General features: G+C 40.8%; 1 long non-coding RNA gene across 1 annotated transcript; it reads right to left on the bottom strand.

Moving 5' to 3' along the window:
* Window positions 1-2,435: 2,435 nt before the first annotated feature.
* LOC147192850 (uncharacterized) lies at window positions 2,436-7,974 on the bottom strand. Its single transcript, XR_015103256.1, has 8 exons — window positions 7,852-7,974; window positions 7,673-7,776; window positions 6,149-6,283; window positions 6,016-6,058; window positions 3,846-4,629; window positions 3,688-3,759; window positions 3,496-3,538; window positions 2,436-3,406 (listed from the first exon to the last, which is right to left on the bottom strand). It is a non-coding gene; the product is annotated as an uncharacterized LOC147192850 (long non-coding RNA).
* Between the last annotated feature and the right edge of the window lie 4,205 nt (window positions 7,975-12,179).

The raw sequence follows: 12,179 nt of genomic DNA, 5'->3' as shown, positions 1-12,179 counted from the left end.
TCACCGGACTGACAATCTTGGTTCGTTAGGTTTACTTGTTGAAAAAGCCAAATAATACTGTAGTCCCCTGACAAACGTTCCGGAGTTGAGGACCGTGACAATACGCGATAAAGGTAACAGTGTGCAAAGATCGCACGTACATGTTTCAGTGTCTAATAAACGTGCTGGTCGTGGAAAGCTCAATGCTCCTATCGACACAGAAAAACCCGTGAAGACAGGATGGAGAAGAAAACTATTATGAGGAAGAAGACTGAAGCAATACTACCACTAAGGAACTTATTTAAGAATACATTCTTTTTTTTTTCTGCATGAAAAACGAGTCTCTTTGTTCGACAATAAAGATGTAATTTCTTTAGGTACATGTTAAATATAACAATTTATATATACTGCAAAATGCAACACCTACAGTATATCGCATGTTTTTTTCCAATATAATGCAGCCGTACTTTAAAATATTAGAGATATAATGTTTGAGGTCTCTGAGTATCTTTACAGTATCACGAGGCTGGGCGAGTGTCCTTCTTTTTGGGAAATCAAAATATGGTCACCCGAAGATAAAGTACCTCAAAGTACACAAGTGTTCTGCAAATTGTACTTTTTAATGCCTTGTATGAAAAACGTTGGATCTTTCAGAGTGCCATCCCAAAAATCAAATGTGAAGTTAAACAACAACTGAGTCTTTTTTTTCCCCATCTGCCTGTTTCAGACCGATGTAAAGTGTGTCAACACAATTCTGTCTAGGCGTCGGACTACACGCAAGCAATGTCAACGTCAAAAGGTAAGATGTTTGCACAAATTAGTGTTAGCTAACAGTGCAATCTAGTTTCTGGTGTACTGTTTTGCAAATCAAATCTGTAGGGGTGCTCGCTTTAAATTGGGGCATCTACGGCCATTGATGGCTTCGCATATTTGCGCTCTGGATGTACTCGGTACTCTTAAAAATCGTCAAATACTACACCCCTGATATCATATGACCAGCCTGAAATGGACTTTCCGGGTTGGTGCCATGTCAGCCCTGTGGAGACGCTTACAGAACACAGATAACAGCACTTTTTAATTTGCGACTGCAAATTATGCTCTGCAAAATGAATGATTAATTCCACTCCATTGCATGTGCCTCCCCAAAACATTAATTTGAACCAGAGCGTGACAAGTCGACAGTAAATGTGTTTTAATTCTTTGTCCTTCATCTTCATGTATTTTGATGGGAGAATGACAGAAGTCTTTAATTAAGACACCTGCAAACTGTTTTAAATTCCAAGAACAATCGCATAATTCTGCACGTCTCATCCAACTTTCTGATTGGGTGTTGGGCTCCTGTAAATTTAAGCGGGTAATAATCTTTTGTTTGCCGTCATGCTACTCTTCCGCTAACATGGCGCTCCCCGACATGTACTCACCATTTTAATTGCTATTGGGCATCCTTAGGTCCCTTGAAAGGTGCAAAATAAATCTAAGTTGTTGTTATTATTGGAGTTTATGCACATGCATACAGGTTCAGTCAGCTTTATGAAGCATCAATCAGTCCTAATTAATGTTGCGCGCGTCAAGTGATCCCCGGCGTAATCTTTTCATAACTGAGGTCTGATGAGAGTTGCTCAAGAAGAGAACCTGACCTTTAGATGACTTTTGCTTTATGTCTCGCTTGCTCTGGGGGGGGACAGGTTGAATTGCATTTTCTTTTCCCTTCAATGTGGCATGAACACTTTAGGGGGGGAAAGCTGTCTGACTGTTCTGAAACATGGCTGCATCATTACAAGCTGCTTGGTGGCTAATTAGCTCATGTGGAGCTATTACATGCACCCGAGCGTAAAAGCGACAGCTTTTGTTGCTCAACCCCCCCCCCCCCCCCCCCCCCCTCAACTCATCCAAGAGCATGGCAAGCCTTGGCCATGAACTCACCCCTGTTGATATTTATTTGTATTTGTATTTCTCCAATAACACTCAAACTGTCTTCCCAACACAGCCTTTCACTTGGAAACACCCCCTGCAGGTCAAAGAGTAGTTTTTCCCTCAAGGTCTTTGCACATGAAAATAAATCTTAAAATAGAGATCCATTGACAAATCCAGGCCCTAGCGTATCCCACGAGATAGTGGTACACTATTGAACTACCGGTAATCTGAACCCACGCGTTCTCCCTTGTGCGGTTGTGAAAAGTTAATGGCTGCCATACATTAGGCCATGTCAACGCTGACACATTTTCAAATCGCCACAACAGAAAAGGTAACACACTCACTGTCAGTAATGTTGCAAATTTGAAGCATAAAAATCCAAGGGCATGTTTTTGTTTTGTTTCTCCGCAAGATTGTTTTCTATTTGTACGTAAATATGCAATGAAACAAGATTTATTTTATCCAGATTTTTTTTTTCACTGCCCCCTGTGTCATGTAGTTGCCCCCGCTGGTCATTTGTCCCAAGAAGTCTGCATACAATATTGAATTGAATTTTTTATTTTTGACATGTGTGAGAATTACCTTCAAAAGGAACAACAAAACAGACCAGGTGAAACTTAAAGAAAAAACTTTTTTTTTCTCGATTAAACATTTGATCATAGGCATCTTCAAACTTGATCGAGTGTCTATTATGATACATATTGATATTGAATTATCAACCACTTGTCTTACTGAATACAACATAAACGAGTAGTGGGCTGTCCCTTGACTTCTCCAACCGCATTAACACTTGTTCTCTATTCACCTTCTGATAACTCTGCAAAGGTCCGTTTTGTCGCCATTTTATACCAAGCAATGCAACGTTCGTGATGTGTCTGAAACTACTCGTGAAATTTCTAACCACGTGTAACAATAACAAACACTTCCTGTAAAGCAGTGTGGTGGTTGCTGTTGCCGTTTCCAAGCTAAGCAGTCGCAGTGGCTGTGGCAGGCTGAGGTTGGATTAGACTTTTGCGGAAGGCTTGTTTTCGTTGTAGTGAACCTCATTGCAAGGCAAGGGTGGAGAAAAAGATGTCGTATTATGCAACAGGGGGGACTTTTCGTTGTAGGGGGTCACCGGAAAAGAGTGAATGGCTTTAATGCATGGAGATTTTTTTCATACTAGGTGCTATTTCCGCACTTGTAAGTTTCGTTGGAGAGGAGTTTCACTGTATCACATGAGCCAAATGGCGCCCATAAAGCTAATTTAAAAGCACTGCAAATGTAGAGTTGTGCATAAAGTACTTCTTTGGTCGACGATACTGTATATCAATAGCACACAGCACGAAAGGCAGTTTATGTGTCCATCACATAGGTATTTAGAATACATCACATAGGTATTTAGACTAATATAATATAATAATGTTGATTCTTCTTCTTATTATTATTATAACATTTTAAAGAAATTCTTTGAGATCTCTGTAGGCGTTTTCCTTTCGTTATTCAAGCCAGGCATTGACTCCACGGCAATGCACTGCAGCAACAAAATGAAATGACAAATTTTCAATTAATTTGAATTCGATACAATAGTTAAATATGTAAAGACGAAAAGAATTTACTTACTGGCACAGAAGAAATGACTCAAACCCAATCTCGGCCATCAGCCCTGTAAACGCACGTGGAAACAATAGAGACATCAAGGTCATACACAAATTCAGCTTGACCATACCCTCACTTTTGCAGTGGGGTTTTTTGGTGTCTTTTTCGTAGTAAAGATCTCAGAGATTACAGTACATTATGAAAATGTGAGCTCACCGAGGACACGGGGTGGGAAGTTGCCCACGAATGAAGCAACAATCAGCAGGTGTTCCATCTCCGTTGTGGTCCCTGTTGTTAAGAGGAAACATTACTGACTCGTGGGTCATCTTAACAACATGTGACTTGAATCAGTGGGTGGAGAAGATTCATATCACCTCATCTGTGCGGTCCTCTTCCAAAGGAACGCACATATGTAGACGACGACGACGACGAGCCAAAGCACCACAGCAAGGATGACCCTGATTCCTATGTGAATTGCATGTGCAGTAGATGTTATGTACTCCTACTTCCATGCTGAGGCCTACCTTAAAATGTGCATTTACATGGCAACATAAGAAGCTTAAATCCGATTGGATGAAAACAAATGAACCCACAAACAACTGGAAGCAGCGCATCCAAGACATATGCTAACGAACGAATATCAAAGAGTGTCGGAAATAAATGAACACAATTCATCACTTACCGACAATGAGCAAGTAAGAATTTCAGCAGCTCTCATGAATGATACAAGAATTGAGTTAATCCTTTCGATCACAGGTGTCAAACTCAAGGCCCCGGGGCCAGATCTGGCCCACCACATCATTTTATGTGGCCCGCGAAAGCAAATCAAACATGTCAACTTCTACCATGATTGCTAAATTCTGGACCAAAATTTTAACTTCTCATATGAAATAAATAAGAGTGATATTGTCAGCATTTTCTTGTTACCAAATCCCTCATTACAGTAACTGAAATAATCGTTGAATCAACCATTATTCTTGACTTCTTTAAATGCTTTCACAGTCATAACAGCCCGCCAAGGAAAACGGACACTTTAATGTGGCCCGCGACAAAAATTAGTTTGACCCCCCTGCTTTAGATGCTCACGAAGTCGAGGTCTCTCATTGTTGTTGGGAAAGCTGCTGGTGATGTTCATTGGCTCACTCTCATCGGGCCCCTCTGCATGAGAAAAGGCATTGAAGTTGGAGTTTGCAGTTAAAAAAAATTCTTTGACTTGACAGTAGCATATCATGAAAATGATCTTATGAACAATCGTCCCTTCTGGCCGCATTTAATGGCAATTATCGACCTTAAATTATGACTACCGTATTTTCCACACTAAAAGGTGCACTGGATTATGAGGCGCACCTTCAATGAATGGCCTTCTCAATTAATTTTGTAATTTCTTTCATACATTGGGCGCACTGCATTATAAGACGCAATCTAAAATGCATCCACTAGATGGAGCTACGCTCAATGAAACTCCCAACAGAACGACCAGATGTCAGTAAAACTCTTTGAATAAAGCAGCGACATAGTTCACTTAACCAACAGCAAGTTATAACATTGACTCGTTATCGATGAACTCTCTTGTCGCTGCGCTATTTCCATGTTCAACTGCGTAGTTTGAACTCTGCGTTGTCAGCATGTCTCGAGCAAGGGGCCATTTTGGCGTCGAAATATTACCATAATGACCATACGGTCATCGGATTTTAAGGCGCTCTGTAAGCTTTTAAGAAAATGGAAGGCTTTTAGGTGTGCCTTTTAGTGCGGGAAATACGGTATTCCAAAACTTCACGCGGCACGACAGAACTAGTGTATTACAGACTGTTGTTTTAGAAGGAGTGACTTGTGTCAATAATTTGCTCGTGTGCGCCCTCATATTTGCACAGTCAATCCGCCGGCTGCCACACGCAGGCCCCAGCATTGCGCTGATTGTTTCATTGGCCAAATGAACTTCAGTGAGGACCAAACCTTACAAAGGATTTGAACACTGCTTGAGATAAATCAAGGTTTAACGTACTGTATGTAGCGGTGATTTCATATGCGGACGATTTCATTAGACAGCCACTGCCAAAGTCACAGTTCTCGCCCGGTTGTCAGGGAATAAACGCATGAAACGGGTGTAGCATTTCATGTTTGACAACTTTGCCGCTCAGATTAAATTGGTACTATCGTTGCAGCCGTGGCTAACGGCCGCCTGTATGCAGTGCGCGTTGAATGTCCAGTAGATGTTATCCAAAATTAAAGATGTGACGCTGATTTAAGAGGACATTCTGTCTGAACGTTCTGAACTACTGTCTCGGTGCCAGTTTCAGATCATGCTGCCTCGAGGAAGTCTGCCTGGATCGAGTTTCCAACAGCAGACGACGCGTTTTTCGACAAACAGAAAAACGAATTGAGACTGCAGTAGCTTCCTATGCGCGAATGAATTGAATTACACACAGCCCAGCAAATCACAGCAATTATTAACCGCTTAATTAGGCATTGTGCCTATCCCTAAAAACAAAACAAAAACACACGCAGACACACTCATACACATGTAACGGTTTCTTGCGATCTTACCATGAGTTTCATAGAGCACACAGCACATAAATGCACCACTCTTCTGAAATAGTTGGAAAAGAAAGTACAATTGATCATGGTGGAATCACACAGAGTCGGGTTTATAACACATTATGGAAAGAACAGAATTTACATTACGATGCTTGTACTCTATTTTGATGTCCACGAAGTGTTTTGTGACAATGGAAGTGGCATTCATTCGTATGACGTCATCAGTGAAGTTAAACGTGGGTGGAACTGCTGTCAAGTTGCCGTGAGCAAGGTTTGTCTGTTAGGAGACAACGTGAACAGAAACCGGTTGCAGTGTGAGCATGAAGAACTAGTTGCAGGCCTGAGGATTTCAGAAATGAAAAGAAGCTGTTTTTTTCGGTTCCGTTAGATCACCCAATGGGAAACCACTTTAACTAATTTGGGGTTCCGTAAACGTTCATCGTGGGAACCCATTTTTCTATTTTGACTGATATTCATAATCAAGAATTCTGATACTCAAATGTATAATAAGGGTAAATGTTTGAAAACTATGCATTAACCATGATCATAATTACATCAGCAGACGTGTACTCCAGGTTTGTTCAACAAAATAAATGGATCAAAATATGTTGTACTCATATGGCATCATGAATACAGCATACCACAAAATCGGAGTATTTTATTTCCAGTCTCACACTGCAAAGATTAAATTACTGGTAATCATTAATGTACCAAAAACTAGTTTCGAACAACAGCACAATCATTCTGTTTTTTAAAACATACGATGTAGAAACAAAATCCGCAATTGAATGATTCCACACGTGCTTGTTAAACACAGTGCAGAAGTTGTTAGACTGCTCAAAATACAGAAAACAGCACCATGTCAAAGCAGTCAATACCCTACACTAGTTGTGCTTATTATGTAAATGTTGATGACTACTTTCAATCAGCAGCTCAATGATGAACTACATTTTAAAACGTGATGAAATGTATATTTAAAAAAATCCACATTTAACTGATGCAAATGTTGTATAACACAGTATATTTATTATAATAGAAATAACCAAAACTTAATCGCACAAAATACGGGGATCTCAGAATATATCCCCCTGTGGCACACAGAAAAAGTTCAATATAAAAATGTTTTATTCATAAAGTTACCGTGTGTACACCTAATAAATTATAGAATAACTAAGACTGTTTCATAATAATTTTCATAGCAATTAGCCTTTAGAGCCAATGACCAACTTCAAGTACTTGCTTCAGAATCGTGCCTCCCGTCGTATTTCTCTTTCGTGTTTTGTGCATGCGTCACGGGTGAGCTTGGTGATACGCACTTCTTCGAATGATTCGAAAAGAAAATCCAAAGAAGTGGGCATTTCCTGCCCACCCCCCACCACCAATTAAACCGAAACCAAAATAGAATCGAAGAAAAATACTCTTACCACACCCTAAAAACATACAGACAGAGTGAAATCGCGTTGATCACACAGGAGAGATTCTATCGCATACGGTCAACTCGTGCGCAGTGATTTTTATGGGGAAGGATTTTTTGGTACCGCACAAATGATCTCATAGAAACGGCACGCTACCGGAAACGAACATTTCCGTGAAATCCTCAGACCTGTAGTTGAGTTTCAGATAGGAAAAAAAAGCCACAGAACAATCAAGTTTGAAATTCAAATACCCCATTCTGAGAAATGTAGATGTGATCTCTGGCATGAGGAAGTGGGTAGTTGAAGCCATCCTTGATTTTAATATCCTTCGAGAAGACTCGTCGACGCTCACAATCTGTGTGGAACAACTTTTCTCCTTAGTTGTCAGCAAATACTAAAAGCATGCAAAAACCTAATTCTTTTAGTCTACCTGGATCTCCACCGACGCAGGCAAAGAGAGTTATAAACACCACAATCAAGTTGACATTCATTTCTTGCGCGGCCTTCATGCAATGAATGATCCAGGAAGTGACACAGTTTTCGTCATGTCGGCTGTTTTGTGGGAGGGCACCTTCCTCTGCCCATATTGGCATAAACATACCAAGGCATTTCTTCTGAACTATAACTTCTCCAAGAAATTTTGGAGATCAAGACAAACAAAACAACAGTGGAAAAGGACACCTCTGTTCAAAATTTAAAGTTAACTAGAACCCTCTAAAAGATTATGAGGCTCCTTGAGAATGGCTCAAAAGAGGCATGTTAACTTAAAATGTTGACCAAAAAAATCTTGGGCCACTCCCACGAAAGAAAAAGAATTACAAATTCCTTTTAACTCAAAAGTAGAGCTATTTTCCAGCTTGGCTGTATGTTCAAATATGGCATTTCAACTTTGGTTTTTTAAATTAACCACAAGGTGGCGCCCTTGTCTGACAGTTGAGTAGAACGTTGGCAACTCTGGCATGTTTTGTAAGATCTCTGGAGCCAGAAGAGAACAAGCGCTGTATATGAGGACATGTAAGAACCCCAACTCGTTCGATGCACCTGTCCTTAATTTGTCTTCTTCAGTCTTACCCTTCATCACATTTGAAATAGCACTTTATATTCATAAAGGACAGCATTGTGAGACGAGTGGTTATTACTCCTGCCTCTGTCGAAAGCGGATCAAAGCATATTTTATAGTTTTAAACCTAACAAAAAAAAACCTCATCAAGTATGTTTACAAAAAAATAATAATAATCTCCAGAATTTATCCCAAAAAAAAAATTCGGAAAAAGCTGCATGGTGTACTGTGTATTATCTGGACTCTTCCGTGACAGCAGACAGTGAGTCCTCTGTCTCAGACACACACACACACAGACACAAACACACCGTGTGCAAAAATAATCCAGACGCCACCTTCATTGAGAACGCATCTTCTCTGGTCCACCGACAAAACACAAACCGTCGTCTGTGTCACTTGATGTGGGGCCCACTCTGTGGCTCTATCCACTTGCCTCCCTCCATCACACCATCCACTGTCACCCTTTCTCTCTGTCATGTCATCCACTGTTAACTTGACCATCGTTACGACTCCCATCTAGGTGGGTTCCTTAGTTGAAATAAAAGCCATTTAGGGTAAGTCATTACTATGCTAGTGGTGATTCTCATCAGCCCTTTTCTTTTCTGCAGCACTTCGGTAGCGAGCCAGTTCAGGCGCTGGTATTTGGAATAATTAGCCACAAAAGAAGGAAAAAAAAATCCCGTTATGAGCCCAAGTTAAAGGGAAAAAAGGTGGCCACTATTGAGAGAGTCAATGGCAAGGTCAAGCCACACGAAGAATTCTGAGCATTGGAACGTGTGTTGGCTGCTTTGCACTCTGTTTAGCTTCTTGAGCATCACAACGGCAAATACAGGGTCAAAATATCCATTTTGAGGGTGTTTTTTAAATTAATTTTTAATAAGAGATGTCAAGTCAAAAATGTTCTTCACAATATGTCATACTAGTCTAAACGTGGCATTATGCTAAATATTGTTTACGTCGATTTTTTTTCCCCATCTCAGGGGGCGGCCAATGTGCCAGTTGCTGTCGACTGAAAATGGCCTCGTAGTGTCCAAGGGCTCAGCTTGCGAATGTCACATGACCAAACTCGGACAACAGGTTAGCTGTGATTGGGCGTTACCTGATTTTTTTGGGGGGGTTTCAATTCAGCTTAAAATGTTTTTATACTTAGAATGGATGGTTTACTTTTCCATTCTTATGAGAACAGCTTCTTCTTGAGTCAAAGTTGGAAAAAATGCAACACCTTCCTGCTTGCGACAGCTTATCGAACCTCAAACAACGAAGCTTCTTGATGGACCAGTGCCCACTGCAACCTGGGAACATAATTAGGGAATTTGTTTTTTAGCGGGGGTGGGGGAGGGTTGCGGTTTGTCCGGAGTCACATGTTGCTCAGTGTCAGAGAGCACAGGGGTCCGGCTCTATGAATCCACTTTGCAGCGCAGTCTCCTGAGAGGGATCTCTTTCAAAAAGCAAATGTCTCTCTTTGTAGTGTGGCCTCCAGTTCAACTTGTTCTGCCTTTTCGCTCTCCTCCTCAGGGCCTGTTTTCTTTTTCCTCACTTTTTTTCCCCTCATTCTCACTCTTCCTCTTAAAATAACATTAGAAAGGGAGTGCATATTGAAATGTGTATCAAATTTGTTCTCTGACCTAAGGATTGTGTAAGTATGTTTGTCTTGGTGGAGAAAAAAAAAAACTCTAAATGGTGTTTCTAGTTGCTTGCCTTATAAAGATGTACAGCATCGTATTTTGCCACTCGAGCGACATCCACACTGATGCTGGCATTGAAACAAAAGTGAACGACATTCAGGTCGGGTGGATCTAACTTGAAACTGAAAACGCAGGACCCAGAAACTTGTGCATTTTTTTTATTGTGGCTGTTACATCAAAACCAGTGGCTGGTGGTTTCATAAAAATTAGTTGACAAACTCCAACACATCTTGCAACAGTAGCATTGGTTTCGGCTATGTCATTCAGTCGGTGGGCCTCATTGCATGTGTGGGTTGTTTTTTTTAAATCGGAGGAAGCCAGAATAACCAGGCATAAGAACTATGAGCAGATGTGCGATCCATGCACCATGCCCTTGAGCAGCAGAGTCAGAACTGTAACTCCAGAGGGGCAGTCGTGTTCTTCACTCTATTCTGCCGCTTGTGATTCAGGATTGGCCTAAATCTCACTATTTGGTCGTCTCAAGTTCATGTGAGCGTGTCTTGTTACAGCCCTCCAGGCATTGATAAAGGCCAGCATTGTGCAATCAAATCTGCTCAGAAACAATTGAGATTTTTAAACCGAGACCTTCTGTTGTTTCTCTTGCATCACACGTAAATATGCTTGAAACACACATCCACTTTCTACATTGAGAAAGCATACATACACTGGCGCGCACTGCACACGAGCTCTGCCGTTCGCCTCTTCAAAATTAAAATTCCAATTTAGATGACGGCAGGTAGAGAGCATCAGGGCCACTGCAAATGGCAAGCCGGTGCAGCACTGCGAAAATGGCAGAGAGGTTGGAACGTCTATCACCGTCATGTTTGGTTAGGGCAGCACCTTGTGCAGCTCTTCACACTTGGCTGAGCCCTGTGGTTAAATAAACAAAGCTTTGTGTTCGGTTTTTGCTACAGATCAGCGCAGCAATCGGGGACTCACCTGGAAAACTAGAGAGTGAAAACGGAAAACAGAATGAGAGCATCACATTGCATTTAAATGCATTGTAGGGGGGAGGGGGGGCTTGGAAGCAACTGTTTCTTAACTGGGATCCCAAAATGCGCATGTTATCTGATCCACCTGTTAAGTCCCTGCTATGGCTTGCTTGGTCAGTAAGTCCAAGGCCAAGATCATTTTTTGCAGGGAAGAAACTGAATCTTGGCAGACGATGTTTAAACAAAGATGGAAGAGATAAAGTTGATGAGAAATAAAGGAGTTATGCTTTTTAAATGTCTTGGACGCCATCCACATAAAACGATCTCAATCGATCTTCTTCCTACTCCCTTGAACATAATAACTGTGTTGTATGAAGATTGATTTCTTTCTTTTTTATCTACCTTATTTTCTGTCAAATTATTACTGTATATATGTTTTATGTTCAATAAACAAACAAACAAACAAACAAACAAATCAATTCACTCATTTTACAAAGCATTTTTGGGGATATCATTTATCTTAAAATGCAGCTGACCTAGTTTGGACTCGGATGGATTGCTTTTGTTTCATTTTCATCTTTGAGGACACAATTCATTTTGAAATACAGAATGAGCCCCCCCCCCCCCCACCCCTCTTAATGATAGTCCCACGACATGAAGATAAGCGGTCCACAAAATGGATGGATGGATAATGTTAGCGCTTGTAGCTAACATTAGCTAGCTCCGTTAGTTTGTTGGCCACACACACACACACACACACACAGTTCTCACTGTTCTCTATTGAAGCTTTAATTTAGCTAGGTAGGTAGGTAGGTACTCTAGGTAGAGAATAGAGGGAGAAATTTCAGCTGCTTCTATCATCAGTTAGATAGCAGTCCTAGCTAACAAACGTGAAATGGATGGATGGATACTGTTCTCGGATCCATAAAACACAAATTTATAGGTTATCGAAAGGTATCAACTTGGATCAGAGAGATTCTTAGGTAATGTGGCTGACATAGTGAAAATCACAGATGTTTTTTTTTTTTAAGGAAATGGAGGTCAATCATGACTCGGCATTTTATGAACTTGCTGCTTTGAA

This window comes from Hippocampus guttulatus, chromosome 16 (genome assembly GCF_054856545.1).
Source record: "Hippocampus guttulatus isolate MCC_2025c chromosome 16, RoL_Hgut_1.0, whole genome shotgun sequence".
In the NCBI taxonomy this organism is placed as follows: Eukaryota; Metazoa; Chordata; class Actinopteri; order Syngnathiformes; family Syngnathidae; genus Hippocampus; species Hippocampus guttulatus.
The sequence above is the reverse complement of the archived record's forward strand: the minus strand, read 5'-3'. Positions and strand labels throughout refer to the sequence as shown.